Source organism: Macaca mulatta, chromosome X, assembly GCF_049350105.2.
Source record: "Macaca mulatta isolate MMU2019108-1 chromosome X, T2T-MMU8v2.0, whole genome shotgun sequence".
Lineage (NCBI taxonomy): Eukaryota > Metazoa > Chordata > Mammalia > Primates > Cercopithecidae > Macaca > Macaca mulatta.
Genome location: NC_133426.1, coordinates 491,501 through 497,500, shown reverse-complemented (window position 1 = coordinate 497,500; position 6,000 = coordinate 491,501).

The window sequence follows — 6,000 nt, the reverse complement described above, 5'->3', positions numbered from 1 at the left end:
ATTGGCAACAAACTGTTTCTAAGGGACAGGATCTCTCAAACCAAGTGAAACAGTAGGATGTGCAGAGCAAAGCTGAGCAGTTTGTTTTGTTTATTTCATGTTATTTTATTTTATTATTCCTTTTCTTGAGACAGCGTCTGGCTCTGTCGCCCGGGCCAGAGTGCAATGGCGCGATCTCGGCTCACTGCACCCTCCGCCTCCCGGGTTCAAGCCATTCTCCTGCCTCAGCCTCCTGAGGAGCTGGGATAACAGGCACCTGCCACCACCACGCCCGGCTAATTTTTGTATTTTTAGTAGAGACGGGGTTTCACCACGTTGGCCAGGCTGGTCTCGAACTCCTGACCTCAGGTGATCCACCTGCGTCAGCCTCCCAAAGTGCTGGGATGTCAGACGTGAGCCACCGCGCCCGGCTAGTATTTATATTTTTAATAGAGACGGGGTTTCACCACGTTGGCCAGGCTGGTCTCGAACTCCCGACCTCAGGTGATCCGCCCGCCTCGGCCTCCCAAAGTGCTGGGACGACCGGCGTGAGCCACCGCGCCCAGCGAAAGCTGAACGTTTTAACCATGAAATAACCGTGTGCATCCACCTTTTCACTGAGGCCACACGAGTAGCCTGCAAAGACCGAACTTGCCCGCGTCTGCCTTAGTCAGGGCTGGAGGTTGACGTGTTGTGGTCACAGCCACGAAGGCACGTCTGGTACAGACGCAAAGCACCAGTTTCCTCCTGTCCGGCAAGAGACCCACACAGGCCGGGTGAAGAGAGAACTCTGAGTTTCAGAGGCCTTTTGCACCATGCCGGCCAGATAAGGAAAAGAAAGCTCAAATTGCACTTTGCAGAAGGGCCTGGACACACACGGCCTCCGAAACCCCTTCTCTGGCCAGGAGAAGCTTTTCACGAATTAGCAGGAAGAACGGACTGTGGAGACTCAGGGCACCTGAGGGGTGTCTGAAAGGCTCCGAGCCCCCACAAACAAAGCGTCCCCAGCCCCTGCACACCCTGCCGCCGTGGTGGGGACCCTGAACCTGTGTGTGTGCGAGGCTCTGTCCCTCCCCCCACTTCCCTCCCAGCTCACATGTGTTTTTTATCACAGCTGGGAAGCGGTCGGGCCGGCCAAATCCAATCATCAACGTCCTTTTACAGAAAGAGAGAAAAAGCTATGCCAAAAATTTTTTTTAAACATGTAAAAAATTGTCGTTTTTAAAAGTCAATTTCTTTTTCCATTTGAGAAAAAGCTATGCCAAAAATTTTTTTAAAAAATGTAAAAAGTTGTCGTTTTTAAAAGTCAATTTCTTTTTTCATTTGAGAAAAAGCTAAGCCAAAAATTTTTTAAAAAATGTAAAAAGTTGCCGTTTGTAAGTCAATTTCTTTTTCCATTTATTATTATTATTATTATTATTATTATTATTATTATTATTAATTATTTTGTCTCAAAAATGACTCCATCATCATTACACCATGCTGGAAAATCCGTGCCACTGTCTGAAAACTGAAACAAAAGAGAAGTTAAAAAGTGTATCACCGGCCGGGCACGGTGGCTCACGCCTGTCATCCCAGCACTTTGGGAGGCCGAGGCGGGTGCATCACCCGAGGTCAGGAGTTGGAGACCAGCCTGGCCAACATGGAGAAACCCCATGTCTACTAAAAATACAAAAATTCCTTGGGCATGGTGGTGCGGGCGCCTGTCATCCCGGCTACTCTAGGAGTCTGAGGCAGGAGAATGGGGTGAACCCGGGAGGCGGAGCTTGCAGTGAGCCGAGATCTGACCACTGCACTCCAGCCTGGGCCACAGAACAAGACTCCGCCTCAAAAAAAAAAAAAAAAAAATTCGTTAATTAATGAAATAAAGTCCACAAGAAGCACCTCTGCTGTGTTCCCAGCACTCTTTTGATTCAAATCAGGGCTTTTTTGTCCTGCTTTTTGCCACCTTCTGGGTGAACGTGGCTGAGAAGCCGGAAGGCACGTTTCGGTAAAGGGTGGTCACACCAGGTACCCCCCAGAAATGCACAGAGCACCCCGGGCTGCTGGTACCAGAACAACGCTCTGTTTTTAGCCACGGCCAACGACTCAGGATTTTTTTTTTTTCCAATCAGTCTGTCCTCAGGGGAGAGTTGACAAATTTTTTTTAACACTGGAATACAAATATTTATAAGTTTATTTATATCTCAGTTTTACAAGATGTACATTCATACCACGGGGCCTGACAAAATACAGTCTGTTGCTACAATGGAACCTTAGGAGCGTGACGGTGTCGCCGAAAAACCTCAGGGTGTTTTATTTTTATTTTATTTTTTCATCCCCATCACCGCCCGCCGACAACATCAGAGGCTAACAAAGGTCAAGACTGTTGGTTTGGGAAACGGCGTGTGATTTTTCTTTTCATGTGAAGCAATCCCTGAAACTATCTGTCGATGTCTACGTAACCCGGACGCGCCCGCTATGTCGTAAATCGTAACGGGCTCCTCGTAAATTGGGGGGGGGGCGGGAAATAAAGAGGAACAGGTTTCAGAAATATAAAAATAAATGCCAGGCAATGTCAAATTTACACTCCACAGAATTAAAATAGGACATATTTACGAATTTCCAACCCAGGGGAAAAAAAATAAAATAAATAAGAAATCCACATACATCTCAAAGCAAGAAGCAGGGGACGGTTTTCGCCTCCTTCCCACCGGACCTGCAGATACGATGGGGCTGAATTCGTGAAACGATCCCCTTTCAATCCATAGCACGTTTCATAGCTTTGAAACCTGATAGTCTCTACATTCCTTCACCGGTTTCTCATTAAATATCAAATTTCCATAAAGCACGTCTACGTGGCATCCCGTCATCCACGTGCGTACGCTCACTAAGCGAATTCTCTTTCATAAATTAGGCACCAGTTTTATTGTTTTCTGTTTTGTTTTGTTTTTTTTTTTGAATGTCAGACGTGTCCACCTAAAGCCTGTCTCCTCCCCAGACCTCCCAAAGCTGGAAGCAGCAAAAGCAAAATTCTAAAATGTGTGCCGCTGGAGTGGCCGCCGCGCGTCCTCCTCCACGCTGGAGGAGGGAGCTGGACGATTCTCCTTGTTCTTAGAGAAAAAAAAAAAAAACGTTAGAAAGGTCAGCATGAAACCTAGAGGTTTTCCTTCCATCCTCACCGGAGCTTGGCACCAACCTGAAATCCGTGTCGGCTTCGTCCGGGTGAAACGCCCACAACTGTGCCCAGGCTGGACACAGTCCTCAGACGCTCCCGAGTGCTCACGTGGCCGAGAACAGCAGCAAGCCCACAAAACAGACACTCGGGCTTGCGAGGCCCATGTGGGAGCCTGGCTGGGCTTCGGCAGGGTGGACAGACCATTCCTACGACAGAGCGTCCCTGGACGAGCCAAAAGGCCTCCCTTCCTTACGGGAGCGACGCCAAGCCCGTCGGACCACCGGGTTTGTCACTGGAAACACGGGTGTTGGGTGTGGTCCGTTTCCCCGTCAGTCGCACAGACACACAGACTCTGTCCCACCTCTTTGTTCCCGGTGCTGGAGAACGAGGCCACAGCCACGGGCCCTCTGTCGCCCCTGATTGTTAAATCACAGCTGTACCCCCAGCCCACCCCCACCAGACAAGGTGCATTTTGGTAACTCCTGCCAGTTCCCGGGAACAGACCTTTGCAAAGTAGGCACCCGTCAGAGAGGCGACCGGAGAAAGAAAATCCAGTCCCCACATCCAATAAATCCAATCCCTTCTCCTCTGGGTGCTTTGTCATCAGAGAGAGAGAGAGAGAGAGAAAAAAAAGAGAGAGAGAAACGTGGATGTGTCAGAGATAGACATGACCAGAACGCTCACACGAAGAAGGAAGTGCGACCGACACCCTCCACGGACCCTTTGGCCAAGTTTTCGGGGGTGGGGGTGGGGGGGAAGGAACATACGTATCAGGGCTCAACCCCACATGGCTCAGTTTGGCCACAGCAACGTGTTCCTCTCCACGGGCCGGGGCTCCCGTGGATCTCACAAACCAAACCCTCTCTCTCTCTGAAATCACGTTACGAGGAAATTCAGCCCCCTTCGCTATCCCGGCGATATTCCTGGCTTTGCCACAGCGAGCTCAGCCGAAAGCCACTGGGAAACCAATGTTGACTTTGAATAGAACCTTGTTTCCAGCAAAAAGCACCGGGAACCGCCAACGTAGGCCCACCCCATAAATTCAACGTCTCACATCCTGTGGGGAGACACACGAGCCATTTCCACACTGAACGTTCAGGCAAACGTGTCCCAGCACTTGGGGAGGCCGAGGCGGGTGGATCGTCTGAGGTCAGGAGATCGAGACCAGCCCGGCCAACATGGCGAAATCCCGTCTCTACTAAAAAATAGAAAAAGTAGCCGGGCGTGGTGGTGCATGTCTGTCATCCCAGCTCCTCGGGAGGCTGAGGCAGGGAAAGTCGCTTGAACCTGGAAGGCAGAGGTTGCAGCGAGCCGAGACTGCACCACCGCACTCCAGCCTGGGCGACACAGCGAGACTTCGTCAAAGAAAGAAAGAAAGAGAAACAGGGAAGAAAAAGAAGAAGAAAGAAAGATAAGAAAGAAAGAAAGAAAGAAAGAAAGAAAGAAAGAAAGAAAGAAAGAGAAAGAAAGGAAGGAAGGAAGGAAGGAAGGAAGGAAGGAAGGAAGGAGAGAGACAGAAAGAAAGAAAAGAAAGAAAAAGAAAGGAAGGAAGGAAAGAAGGAAGGGGAAGGAAAGAAAGAAAGGAAGAAAAAGAAAGAAAGAAGAAGAAAGAAAGAAAAAAGAAAGAAAAGGAGGGAGGAGGGAAGAAAGGAAGGAAGGAAGGAAAGAAGAAAAAGAAAGGAAGAAAAGAAAGAGAGAAAGGAAGGAAAGAAAGAAAGAAACAGAAAAAAGAAGGAAGGAAAGAAAGAAGAAAGAGAAAGAAAGAAAGAAAGAAAGAGAGAAAGGAAGGAAAGAAAGAAAGAAAAAGAGAGAAAGAGAGAGAGGAAGGAAGGAAAGAAAGAAAAAAGAGGGGAAGGAAAGAAGAATAAGAAAGAAGAAAGAAAGAAAGAAAGAAAGAAAGAAAGAAAGAAAGAAAGAAAGAAAGAAAGAAAGAAAAGGGGGAAGGAAGGAAGGAAAGAAGAAAAAGAAAGAGAAGGAAAGAAAGAAAGAGAAAGAAAAGAAAGAGGGAAGGGAAGGAAGGAAAGAGGAAAAAGAAGAAAGAAAGAAAAGAAAGAAAAAGAAAAGAAAGAAAGAAAAAGAAAGAAAGAAAAGAAAGAAAGAAAGAAAGAAAGAAAGAAAGAAAGAAAGAAAGAAAGAAAGAAAGAAAGGAAGGAAGGAAGGAAGAAAGGAAGAGAAAGAAAGAGAAGGAAGGAAGGAGGGAGGGAGAGGAGAGGGCGTCGGTGGTGAGGACTGGTCACAGTCCAAGCTGAATTTCTCATTTCCTTCCATCCTGGAGTTTCGGGGAGAAAAAAGAAACCAGCACACGCGTCCCCCTTGTCCAGGAGCCACTGATCCAGCCCCACAGAAAGTCACCCAGCTTCTCTCGCAGGAGACAAGCCAAAGACCGCCGGTCTGGACGGACACGAGTGTCCTCCCCGCACCGTTCTGTGGGTTTGCTCTGCTTTGGGGGCCCATTCGTGAGGGGGAAGCTCGGCTCTCTTTCCATATTAAATCAAACCAAAACACGTAGGCCTCCTCCTGGCAGGCCCGGAGGCCCAAGCGTCCCAGCAGGGTGGACGGTGCCTTTTACAAGTTCAGATACAGGCCAGGTGCGGTGGCTCAGGCCTGTCATCCCAGCAGTGTGGGAGGCCGAGGCGGGTGCATCCCCTGAGGTCAGGAGTTTGAGACCAGCCCGGCCAACACGGCGAAACCCTACAAAAAATACAAAAACAAATTAGCTGGGCCTGGTGGCAGGTGCCTGTAATCCCAGCGAGGCTGAGGCAGGAGAATCTGGTTTGAACCCGGGAGGCGGAGGTTGTGCTGAGCCGAGATCGCACCACTGCCCTCCAGCCTGGGCCACAGAGTGAGACTCCGTCTCTTAAAAA